This window comes from Grampus griseus (genome assembly GCF_964374135.1).
Source record: "Grampus griseus genome assembly, chromosome: 12".
Taxonomy (NCBI): Eukaryota; Metazoa; Chordata; class Mammalia; order Artiodactyla; family Delphinidae; genus Grampus; species Grampus griseus.
The window spans coordinates 9,061,427-9,074,531 of record NC_139006.1 but is presented as its reverse complement, the minus strand read 5'-3'; the positions used below and the strand labels follow the sequence as shown (position 1 = coordinate 9,074,531).

Below are 13,105 nucleotides of genomic sequence, written 5' to 3'. Positions count from 1 at the left end.
TTGCTTGTCAGAAGTCAGGCCAGATCAATAATCTCCCATAAAGTTGGGTGGAGCTGTTTTTTTTCATTTCTCCCCTACGCCTCTGCCCCACCTCTTAAATTTCCAAGGGAGTGATGGCATAAGCTTGTCAGTAACTGTAGAAAACATCTCCAAACGGTGTCAAAATAGTAAAGTGCGGCATATTGTATGGGCATATTATAGTGTAAGAAAGTGCTGTCGACAGCTTTCATATATCAGAGGTGGGAACTGTTCCAACTATGACTTACACTTAAGGGTTCATAAATACGCCTTTTAAGATATAGATGGCTTTTTAATTTCTGTAGATTTTGGAAAAATGAAGGTGCCAATAAGAAGCAAGATGACCTTTTGTGTATCCTGCAGTAAATTATCTAAGGTTCACTTCAAGTATAAGAAATATTTCATTGAAGACTCCTGGATTCAGAAGAAAAGGATTGGAAGCAGCCTTGCCTGCTTATGTGCAATGAAGGTTTCAGACCAGGTTTTTACAGGACGAACCAAGGAGGGGAAAAAAAGAGAGTGAGAGATGGAAGTGGGGGACGCTCCAGCTCACACATGACAGACAATGTCTGCTGGTTGTACATGTATATTTGATCACCCCTCTCGCAGCTTTCTTCACTTTAACAGTGGCGGTTTCACGAGGGGAGAATAATTCACCATGAGTTGTCATGGATTTCATTTGCATAATTCAAGAAATGCTCTGTTTATGTGGTCTGCTGCTTTCTTGCACCATCCCGAGATGGGCTTTTTTTCTGGACGATAACTAGAGGAGCATTTCTGTATATATCACCCGATTATATCTGCAGCAATCAAGCCCCATAATTTCCTAAATCCAGTGATGCAATAAATTTCTGCAATCAGATTTATTAAAAACACACAAGCAGATGCAAGAGTGTATTTCTAGGGTGAACTCTTTAATCTAACATATGTATGATGAGGCCCGGCACCGTGCTGAAAGACCTCATTTGTCATCGCTAATGCGCATTCATCTTGCACACACAATGAAACACTTTTACTATTAGATAATGAAATAAAAGTACTATTAACCCGCTGCAAATCCTTTTCCCTCTAAGAGACGAAATGCATGGTAATCGTCTTATATCATGTCTGAGAGTCGGTAAATCTGCTCAACAGCAGTTCACCGTAGCACCATAAACCTCGCGCCCATCGAAGGCTGGAGCGCATACCCCAAACCCAGGGTAAGTGTCTCTGCCTATGGAGCCTTTGGGAGAATCGGGGAAGGAATTTCTATTTCTGGAGAAATGTCTAACCTCTTTGGAGAATCATAAGACTAGAAGGGAGGAAAATCGAGGCAAGAAAGTAGCCATTAAAATAGAGGGGCAAGAGACTTGGAAATGTGGTGCTCTCCAAGGTGCTGATATCAATTCTGTGCCACAGCACTGGGTACACCAACTCCAAGGTGCAGGGGCTTCCAGTCCAAACGTCCCATTGAATTTTTGAGCCAGGTAAGGAACAAGGTGTCATGGGAGAGAAGAGAGAGAAACAGAAACAATTTCTGACAGTCTGCCAAGGTGACAGAGAAAATAAGGAGACTTCTGGTTTATCATCATTTAAAAATAATTGTAGTTTCCAATAAAGAAACCACAATTGACCGTGACCAAAATATCAAGTGACTAGGGAGAGATCTGTGGTAGCAGCAATGGGACTGACCTAAGGCAGACAAAAACCAACTATGTGGGGCAGCCAGGTGGACAGACCCTCACTTGGCAGGAGAGAAGTAACTGGAGTGTCATGGTCAATTTGAGTTGTGGCAGAGTGCTCACAGTTTTTCTTAGTTTTTCTCATCCGTCTTGAAGATAAAGAGGTGATTTTTACATGGCTACAGGACAAACAGAACTGGGACTTGCGTTAACATCACACGGTTTTGAATGATCATATATCTGACACAATGTTCTTATCTCTGGGATACTGCCTCTCCCAGCATCCCAGCAACCTGGTGGGGGCTGAACTTTGACTATTGATTGATTGATTGATTGACTGTGGTACGCGGGCCTCTCACTGTTGTGGCCTCCCCTGTTGCGGAGCACAGGCTCCGGACGCGCAGGCTCAGCGGCCATGGCTCACGGGCCCAGCCTCTCCGCGGCATGTGGGATCTTCCCGGACCGGGGCACGAACCCGTGTCCCCTGCATCGGCAGGCGGACTCTCAACCACTGCGCCACCAGGGAAGCCCGACTCCTTATTTAAAACATCAAACCCAAGTTCCAAAAGGAAATCTCAGAGCAGGTTAAGTCTAACTGTCTGATGTGCTGTACCAGGCAACGATGCCATGCGACTGCACTGGCTCCCTCCATCCTAACCTCTCAGGCTGCTGGTGGGTACAAATCTGTCTGCTGCATCCACACTGTAGACAGAGCAGAGGTGAGACCAGATGGGGGAACATCAGCAGGCTCCCAACCCCAGCCCCACAGAAGCCCAGCTCTTGCCGTCTTTCCTGTTCATCCCTAGAGGAGCAGACGACGGACATCATGACTGATGTCCATGCTCTTCTTACCTCTGCCTTACATCTATACTCATCCTTCAACTCTGAATTCTTGCCACATTTCTATGGCTAGTACACTAACACGTCAACAACAATAATAGTAAATAATCATAACTACCATGTATTGGGTGCTTACACGTACCAGGCACCATGCTAAGCTCCTCATATACATCATCTCATGTGACGAGCACATTAATATGTTTGTAAGGTAATTCAAGCAGGGACTAAGAAACGAATTACAGTCCTAATAATTCAGCTGTGAATTATCTCCTTGGTGGATTATAAAGGCAAAATTGTAATGCCCTGCTCATCACAGGGTTTCTGCTCCACTTCCCCACTAGCTGGGGGATGTTCAGGGAGCTTGTTTTAAATGTTATAAATGTGTAAAGCATCAAGCACAGTACTAAGTGTTCAAAACATGTTGGCTGATACTAATTTAGATACGCTGAGAGCTCAAGGAACACCCCACTAGATCAGTGATTCTAAGAGTTCAGGATTTCACAGGTCAGTAAAAATCTCACCCCCCCCGCCCCACCAATAAAAGGATGACAGAGTACTGACAAGTTTTACTCTATCAGGCAAAGACATTAAAAACCACTCCTTCCCACCCTAGAAGACAGGCTATTTGAACATTAACAGAGCAAGACAGCCAATGACAGAATTGACATGCCTTTTAAAATAAACATATTTAAAATAAAAAAGCTCACAGCACTGTATTTATTTTGAAGGAATATAAAAAACTCTCACAAACATAAACCAGCACCAGCCTGAAGCTGAGTTTTAGAAATAAGTGTCTGAACCCCCATGCACATACACAGCTAGCAGGGCCTCTTTGATGATCAAGCAGAACTTGGGATCCTCTCCCACCTGGCCCCCAGCCCCCAGCCCTAGGGGGGCCATGATTAACACAGCTCCAGACTTTGGGCCAGGCCCAGGCAGGGAGAAGACTCATCTGATTAACTGGCCATCAGCAGCAGACAGACAGCCCGGAGCCCGCCGCAGACCATTCAAATAATGATCATCATAAACAGCCCATTTGCAACTAAAAAAGAAATAATTTTAATGAGCTTGAAGCAGATGATAGATGCAGCTGAGGCTCGGGCCAGCGTGCAGAGAGAAAGGAAGCTGGGACTGAGCTGCAGCCAGGGCTAGGAGCAGCAGGAAGAGGCTGGGGCAGGGAAGAAGAGCTCTTCTGATGGGACCTACAGCCCCACTGCTTGCCCACGGGAAATGCCCACTGCCCGGAGAGTGGCCCTAGCTCTGAGAGCGTCTGCCATCAGCTTGCTGGGCAACCTTGGAACTTCCAAGGCACTCACAGTCTCAGAACATATAAGCCAGAAGGAACTTTCAAGGTTGTCCAGTCCATCACTCTCTGAACTTCAACCATTCATACTACCCCTCTGCATGTATTTTGCCATATTGATATTCCACATGAATTACTATTTCCATGATATTTACCTTCAAACTGACTCTTCTTTCTTTTTGTATAATTTTAAGTTCAATTTTTTTTTTTTTTTTTTGGCGGTACGCGGGCCTCTCACTGTTGTGGCCTTTCCCGTTGCGGAGCACAGGCTCCAGACGCACAGGCTCAGTGGCCATGGCTCACAGGCCCAGACCGGATCTTCCCAGACCGGGGCACGAACCCGTGTCCCCTGCATTGGCAGGCGAACTCTCAACCACTGAGCCACCAGGGAAGCCCTTAAGTTCAATTTTAAGCTCAAACTTTTACACCCTTATAACCATTGCCCAGGTAGATACACAGAATATTCACACTCCTAGAACCTTGGAAGGTTCCCTTGTGCCCTCTCCTAGTTAGTACCCCCTTAAAGGTAACTATCATTCTGACCCTAGCATCTAGATAAATTTTGCCTGTTCTTGACCTTTACATAACAACCCCTTCTCTTTTTAACCTAAATAAGTACATTTGAAAAGGAACTTCTTTTTATCGCTAGAGGACACTATGCCATAAACAGAAGGTAGTCTTTAAAATAAAAGTACAATGAAAACAAAGCATTGCTGTTTGTCTTTGTTATAAAAGGAGACTGGCAAGTGCTGGAGAGGTGTTAAAGGTAGAGACTTTCTTCTTGTTCCCATGAGAAGGAATGAATGACCACTGAGAAGGGATAACTGATCCTCCTGACACAGGTCAATCCCTTCTAATGTCAGGTCTACTTACAGTCATCTCACGTCCTAACAGTGGGGGTATGTATGTCCCACACTTTAGCTAACACTAACTGAATCTGAGTCTCCCATTTTAGAGATGAGAAAACTAAGGCAAAAACAGCTTAGGCGACCTGCCCAAGCCACACATCTGGTTAAGAGGCTGGATTTCCTCAGAGGGAAGGTAGCTCTTGGGTGGGGAAGGAAGAATGTTGGTTATCTATGGGGAGAGCAAGTTGAACATTCTCAGTTCAACTGTATTTCCTCAACCAGGAAGGATTGGGAATTGTACAAGAATACTTAGTTTTAAAAGAAATTTAACACATGATGTTGACCTGAAGTGTCAACGATGTACAAAACTTTGAGCTAGCTGCTATGTTCTTAGAGGGGAAATACACATCTGAATTGTGCATATGCATGTCAATTCCCCCAGCATGTGCTCACACTCTTCTCAGCTCCAAAGACACCCTCACACTCAGACACATCCCCCTAATACCACTTCTGAGAAGAGACCTTCTGAAAACGCTGCAGTGATTGCTGGGGATTAGGAGTTAAGGAAGCAAGGACCTCAGGTGTTCCCATATTTTGAAGGGGTTTCATGAAAGGAAAGAAACTTCCTCAACATGTCCCTCCTCTGCTCAAAACCCACCTCTGGCTCTCCACTGCTCTAGGACAATCGCCATACTTCCTATCTAGGTGTCACTGGGCCCCTTCCATCTTCCCAACCTTTGTTCCCAACCTTGTTCCGAACATCTTTGTTTCCTTCCCAACCAACCTTCCTGCCTTGCAGGAATCCAAAGGCAACAGGGTCTCCCAACTCCATGGCTCAACAGACTTCATTCCTTCAGCTCAGATGATCTCATTCTGTCTCTGCAGCTGATCTTACTCATCCCTTGTGCCTCGGCTTAAATGTCCCCTCTTCCAGGAAGGATTCCTGAACCCTCCCCTCCAAGTCTGGGCATCTCCTTTGTGTCCCTGTTATCCCCTTCTGATATTTGCCACCAGATGTTGTCTTTTCAAAGGCCTAGAACTTTTTTGCCAAATGAAACCTTACACAGACATTCCTTACAGAAAACAATAGCTCATGGCTAACATTTATGCCATACACACACACACACACACACACACACACGCTAGTATTTATGGAATGTGCTAAGCACTTTATGTATATTATCTCCTGTACGGATATATGGATGAAGTGGCAGCTGAGATTCCAGGCCAGGTCTAGAAAACAAGGATGACCAGTGATTATGACTTTCAATACAGTCACCAACTCCCCCCAACACAAACCTGGAAGTCTGCTTTCTCTTTGCAGGGAGATGCAACTAGAGATGTTGTACATTCAGCCATCCATGATCTCCAGTGTGCTAGGCATTAGATAAAGGGAATCAGATACAGTCTATATCCTCTAAGAGCTCAGAAACCAAATAAGACAAGTTAGGGCATAAATAATTCTGGTAAAAGGGACAAAGGCCATCGCATTAAGACATCACCTCCAGAGCAGACTTGGAGAAGAGTGAAACCCTAACATATGCCCTGAATTGCCTTTGCATGGGTACGGAAACTGACGGGGCAAGGGAGAGATAAGAGTTTTACCTACTTCTACTAATTAAATCACTGTGTGGTTCCCAACTTGGGCAGGGGTTGCCAGTACCTAGTAAGTTACCCAGGCTGGAAGCTCTTTATCCAACATCCATCCAATCACCCAACCAACCATCCATTTTCCACTCATCCATCCATCCATTTATCTAACAGATCATCTATCTTCCAACTGATCATCCAACATCCATCTATCCAATCACTCACACTCAACCAGTCATCAATCCATCATCCATCCATCTAATCACCCATCCACCCATCCCCATCTAATCATCCATCCAACTAACTACTGAGCCCCAAATCTGTGCTAGTTACAGTGTTAGGTACTGGTACACAGAAACTAACCAACATAGCCCCTGTCCTTGAGGAGTTCACAGTGCAGTGGAGGAGACACACAGGCCAATTCCAACACCGTGTGCCGAAGTACAACATGAAAAGTATGAATAAAGTATCATGGGAACACAGAGAGCAAGGTGACTTGCTGTGACTGGGGTAAAGAGTCACCAAGGTGGGAACGTTTGACCTGGGGTCAGGGGATGAGCTGGTTAAGAAAGCTAAGCATCCCACACAGAGGAAACGGGATTATTGTGATAGCCCCCTACCTGGCCTCTCTGTTCCTGCCTTTAGTTTTCTTCTTAACATGTATCACTATCAAACACACTATATATTTTATTTACTAGAATGAAAACTCCACAATAGCAAGACAGAGATTTTGGTCCTTTCCTCCTTATGCTCAGTGCCTAGAACAGTTCCTGTTACATAGTAGGCACTTTAGAAATGTTTGTTGGTCAAATAAATGAATGAATAAATGCTATGTGTCAGAAACCCTGAAAAAGCCTGATTTGTCTGGGGAACAATGACCATGTTCAGGGATCACAGACCTATGTCAAAATCCCGGCTCTGAACCCTCACTAGCAGTGTGACCTTGGACAACATACTCAACCTTAGTTTCTGTGTCTGTAAAATGGCGATAAAAATTTGTGCCCAAAGTGTTACTGAGGAAACCCTTGAGAACCAGATTGTAAGTAGGTAAAGTGTAGGATCTTCATTGCTCATATTCCCTCCAATGGAATGTCAGTCCCTCATGCGTCTTGCTCACAGCTGTAGCCACAGGTTCTAGCTAAATGCCAGATGCATAAAGGCACTCAAAAAACACCTGTGAATGAATGACTGTTAGTAGATATAAGCATGAGGAGTCCTTTGTGGCAGGAGCAAGATGGGGCCCTCTTGCTGTTTGGGGGGGCCAAACAACCCATTCTGTATCTCAGGTCCATGGAGCCATTCGGGGCTTTGCCATCAGAGTCCCAGGCAAACACCGAGGAGGAGGGTTTCTGGGGATGCAGTGGACCATGATGGGAGTGTCGCCTTCAGAGTGGCCTCAGAGGCTGGCTCTAGGAGGGGGCCGGGAGATGACCTGGGACGAAGGGCACATGCTGGCTTGCCATGAACAAGGAGAGAAGACGGATGGCTCTGCAGCCCGCTGAGATGGATAACTGAGCCTTGGCCGAGAGACAGACCGGGTTACCAGAGCCATCCATCACTCCCGGCACCGTATGTAAATTTCAGATGCCAAGATGTAGGGCAAATTATCCGAGGGCCCCGGCAAGGGGCGGTGCCTATGAGAAACAGTTCTCAGCCAAGCTGGCTTTATTGAATTCCATCATCTGGGCCAGGATGATAGTTCACACTTGGGTCACAGAGCCCGTTGAGAGGACTGTGTCCAAACCGTGAGGCCCGGGTGTGTGGGCGAGGCTGCCAACAACTTCTTAGCAGACTCCCAGCGCAGTGATAACAATAATATAATAACTGTCCCATAGAGGGCTTAGTAGGTCCATGTTAACTGGCATACAAAAGTTCATTTTATTTTCCCAACAGTGTTTGGCATGCAGTGGATTCTCTAGAAACATCTACTGAGGGAGCAAATGAATGGTCCTATGATGCAGGTGCCATTTTACACAGGGTACCTGCAGAGAAACAAAGCCACTTGCCAAGGTCACACTTTATTCTGCATTCTTTCCTCCGGCTGCTCATGGGGCTTCCTTTCCCTTACCTGTTTGTCCCAGACAAGGACTCATGTGGCCTGAAGATCAGGAGCGTGGCTGGGCCTTATCAGTCTGTCTGTCCATCTCTTTGTCTATCTGTCCATCCATCCATCCATCCAGTCACTCACTCATTTACTCAACTATAATTTAAGTGCCTACAATGTGGCCCAGAACAAGTCAGACCCAAGTCCTGCCCTCACACAGTGTTTGGTCATGGAAGGCACATAGACAATTAAAATTGTGGTCCACAAAAAAAAAAATAAAAAAAAAATTGTGGTCCACAAGGCCTTCCTAGCAGCTCCCAAAGTTCTGGCTTCCAGAAAATCCAGTGGCAATTTGCTTTTAGCTGGAGGCAGGCCAAGAGCCCACATTTGGCAGGCAGAGCGGGTTTGAGTCTAGACGTTCTTACTTACTGGCTCTGTGAGTCTGGGCAGACCCCTGACCTCTCTGCATCTAGGATTTACTGCTGTAACATGAAGTCATGGCATGCCTTGTCTCTTAGGGGTGCAGGCAGGATGAGAGGCCTGTGGCTGGCAGGGGGTCCAGGGTGCAGGAGGTGCTTGGGTGCTCAGGGGCTAGGGCTGGCTATTGAGGTGGGACCATTGCCAGCCCTGAGCCCCGAGAGGGCAGCAACCTTCCCTGCCCTGGTACTAGGCTGAGGCCAGGGTTGCAGTGGGGACATTTGTCTCATCAGCAAATACTGTCAGCTTGATCCAACCATTTCTCATCCTCTCTACTGCTGCCACCTGGGTGACCACAGGAGCCTCCTCACTGGTCTCCGCACTGCTGCCCTCACGCTCCTACAGTCCCTTCCCCACCCGACAGCCACCAGGATACTGTTAAACCCAAGTCACACCCTGTCCCTCCTCTACTCAAAACCCTTCCACAGCTCCCACCTGACTCTGCATCAAGGCCAAAGTGCTCACCTCGATGTCAAGGTCCCACGTGACTTACTTCTGTCCTCACATCCTTCTACTCCCTCCTCACTCACTCTCCTCCAGCCACACAGGACCTTTGCTAGCTCTTGAACACATCAAGGACATTCCTACCACAGGGCCTTTGTATTGGCTGTTCCCTCTGCCTGAAATGCTGGGTTTTGGTTTTTGTTTCTGTTTTTATTCCACATGGGTCTTTTCCTTTCCTCCTCCAGGTCTCGGCTCTTACACTACCTTCTCACAAAAGCCTGTCCTACCATCGTATTTAAAATAGCAAGCACCTCCTCCCTACCTCACCCATTCTTCTCTCTCTGCTTATTTCTCTAAATGGCACTTGTCATCAACACATGTATGTGGTTACTGCTCTATTTATTTATTGTCCATTTCCACTAGCCACCCTCCTTTAATGTCAGCTCCAGAAGGACATGGGCTTTGTTTGTTTGGGCCACTGTTGTATCCCTGATGCTTGGTACACAGTAGGTGCCAACACTTGTTGATTGAATGAATGTATGACTAAAGGAACAAATGAAAGACGTGCTGGCCAATCCCGGCACCAAACCTCCCCACCCCGCCACACTTGCACCTCTACCTCCAAGGCACCCCCCACCCCAAGCATCAGCCAGGAAAACAAGCCAGTTCCTGCTGCAGATGGGACCTGGAGGTGGCTGTCCTTGAGAGAGGATGCCAATCAAACACCTAATTATCTCGCCACGAACCCGGGAGCCACATCTGATCACTTCCTCCTGCCCTTGATTGCTGCTTTATATTCCGGAGTTCTCAGATGTAAAACCTTGAGGCACCAGGAAAATAGAGTAGCCCCGCCCCCACTCTGGTGGGTGTCAGATGAGGGGCCAGGGACCCCACGTACCACCTCTTAGGGCTAATACATCTGGTCCAGCTGGGTGAGCTGGCTGGGCAGCTCCTCTCTATGCTCTTCCCTCTCCTCTGTTGAAAAAGGGGGAGGGGGTCACATCAAGGAATCACTCGTTCACTCATTTCAGTGTTTATTGAGCACCTACTCTGTGCCAGGCACTTGTTAGGGGCCACAGTGGTGGTTACTCATCATATCACAGGAGCTAAGGGCTTGCTATGTGGTGTCAACTTTTCATGCCTTGGCTCAGCTCCTCTCCTAACCCCTTCTGCAGATGGGGAAACCCAGTCTGAGAGAGATGATACCACTCACCCTAGATAACCGTCGGGCAAAAGCAGAGCAGGGCCTTGAATCCTGATCCCCTCTTCTCCAAACCATGGCACCAACGCTGAAGTCTGTGCCATTTTAACATCTTTTTCAAATTCATTTCTCTGAGTATCCTCTTTTTTAGGGTGGGGGAGGAGACTGGGTGTTGCAAGAAGCTCTGTGGAAACCTCAGAAAGCTGTGGAAAAATTTACTGGCGTACAGGGCTAAGGCACACAATCCAGGTGGGGAAGGAAGCGCCTGCTCGGTGTTAGGTGGGGGTCTAGGAGCATCGTGGACCTCAGTGGTGGGAGACAACGGTCACACAAGTGCTCATACGGTGTCCTGGGGAAAGCACACAGGGAGAGAGCTGCAGCTAACAAAAGAATATGGGCACCGGGCACCTGGGGGAAGGCATCGGAGGAGGAAGGACCCATGGGCAAGGGCGTGGAGGATGGAAAACCCGGGCTGTGCTGGGGAGTGGCTGACCACCTAGATGCGTATTAGGGACTCATGGGGATTGGGGTTGGAAAGCCATGAGGCCAAGGCAAGAAGGAACTGGGAGCCACAGAGGACAGTTGAGCAGAAGAGGGGCACTTGCTTCAGGCAGCTCTGGGAAGCCTCACAGGCAGAGAAAGGTGAGGGCAACAGGCAGAAGAGAGAGGTGATGGATTTTAGGGACCCAATGGAAAGGAATTCATGCCATTTGGCAACTGGGAGGATCAGCCAGAGGAGGCTGAGGGCAAGAGGGAGAGAGAAGGCCCTCAAATGAGGGGCAGCTGGGCACACGAAGGAGGGCTTCACACCAGGAGTCCTTGGGCCCTCCATCGCTTGTCTCCTAATTTGCTGTTGACTTTGGCAAGTGACAGACCTCCCACTGCCCACTGTTTTATTGGTTAAATGAGGCCCAGGATGTCTGAGGGGGTACTGAGAGGACCTAAAGAAATTTGTAGATACAATTTCTCCTTAAACAAATGGGAGGAATTAGTGTTTAATAAATGCTCTGGGGAGTCTAGTTTATAAGTATGAAGACAAATATTTTTTAAAGAAAAATATTTTGTAGGGGTGACAAGGAGGAAAAGGGAGCCAGAGTTCAAACTAAATGCCCCCCATTTCTGCTGTTGTTCCTAACCTGCAGGGGTAACTCCTTTAAAGCCAGTCCTAATTTGGCTGCGACTCACATGCCTCGACTCTTCTTTTTAGGGTTAGAAGACATTTGCTTGAGTGACACCATCTCCAGGAGGGAGTCCCAGATTGAATAAGGGATGCCCAGGCAGGGTCACCTGAGGGTCCCTATGAGCCTCCTACTAATCAGACAACCCCATGACTGAGTCCCTTGTCCCAGCGTGTCCCCAACACCTTGATAAAAAGTCTAATCCAGGGTGCGGGTCTTATTTCACGTCAAGCTATATAAGGTCCTCGATATACAATTCTTCCACTTCCAGTGAAAGGGAGGGAAGGGATGGGGGAGAGGAAGAGGAAAGACTACATTTTATTTTTGAATCAACATCCCTTTTTATCTACCTGTATTTTATTAAAATGTTTATCATCCACATAATGTGAAGTTCTCATGAAGCCAACTTCAATTACCTGAAACTGCACCCAGGACCCCTGACTGCCTTCTTGGCACAGTAAATAAAGTGATGGACAGGAATGCTACATGGCCAGGCACTGACCCAACCAGGAAAGTTCAGGGACAAGACATTAATCCTTTCTGCAAAAGGGGGACTTCCCTGGTGGTCCAGTGGTTGAGAATCCACCTGCCAATGCAGGGAACATGGGTCCGAGTCCTGGTCCAGGAAGATCCTACATGCCGCGCAGCAACTAAGCCTGCGCGCCACAACTACTGAGCCTGTGCTCTAGAGTCCATGAGCCACAACTACTGAGCCTGTGCGCCACAACTACTGAAGTCCGCGCCTAGAGCCCATGCTCCGCAACAAGAGAAGCCACCACATTGAGAAGCCCGCGCACTGCACCGAAGACCCAAGGCAGTCAAAAATAAAAAAATAAATTATAAAAAATATTATAAAAAAAAAATTTTAAGAAGGGGGTGTCCTTTCCTCTCCCCCAAACCACAAAAGGCCATGTCCCAAAACAACACAGATGAGACCTTTCTCTCCAAATGCTCTCTCCCCAGACCCAGGGAGACTTTCATCTCTGTATTTGGAGGCATAACAGAATTTCCCCCTGTCTACAGACACACAGAGAGTCTGTACAGAACTGAATTCTTACTGTACTTACTGACTAAGAGAAAACTCGAGAATGACAGACTGGCCTATCCTAGACCAGGGACTTTCTTTCTCCAGGGCCTAAAGAGGCCCAGGACACAGGATACTCATATTCCCAGCATTGGGCCTAGATGAAGACTTAGGAATGCGGGCTGGGTTCGAATCCTGATCCTGCCACTCTCTAGCTGGGAGATCCTAATGCCTGAGCCTCAATTTCCTGATCTGAAAAATGGGTATGATGCTTGTGAGCATCATCTCAGCTAGAGATGGGGGTTGGACACCAAGCTGAGCTACCTAGAAGAAGTACCGAGGAACAGTGCAGATCACTGGGATGGTAGCAGCTCTGCAGTCGTGCGTTCAAATCTTCCCTGTTACACTTGCTAGCCCTGATCTGGCCACGTCACTGCACTTCTCTGGGCCTCAGTTTCCCCACCTGCAGCATGAGGA

At 47.4% G+C, this 13,105-nt stretch overlaps 1 protein-coding gene across 1 annotated transcript in view; it reads right to left on the bottom strand.

Annotated features, from left to right (window-relative positions):
• Positions 1–13,105, bottom strand: part of CUX2 (cut like homeobox 2) — a gene marked incomplete at its 3' end in the record, with an annotated part of 260,276 nt that overhangs the window by 105,881 nt on the left and 141,290 nt on the right. The window lies entirely within an intron of this gene.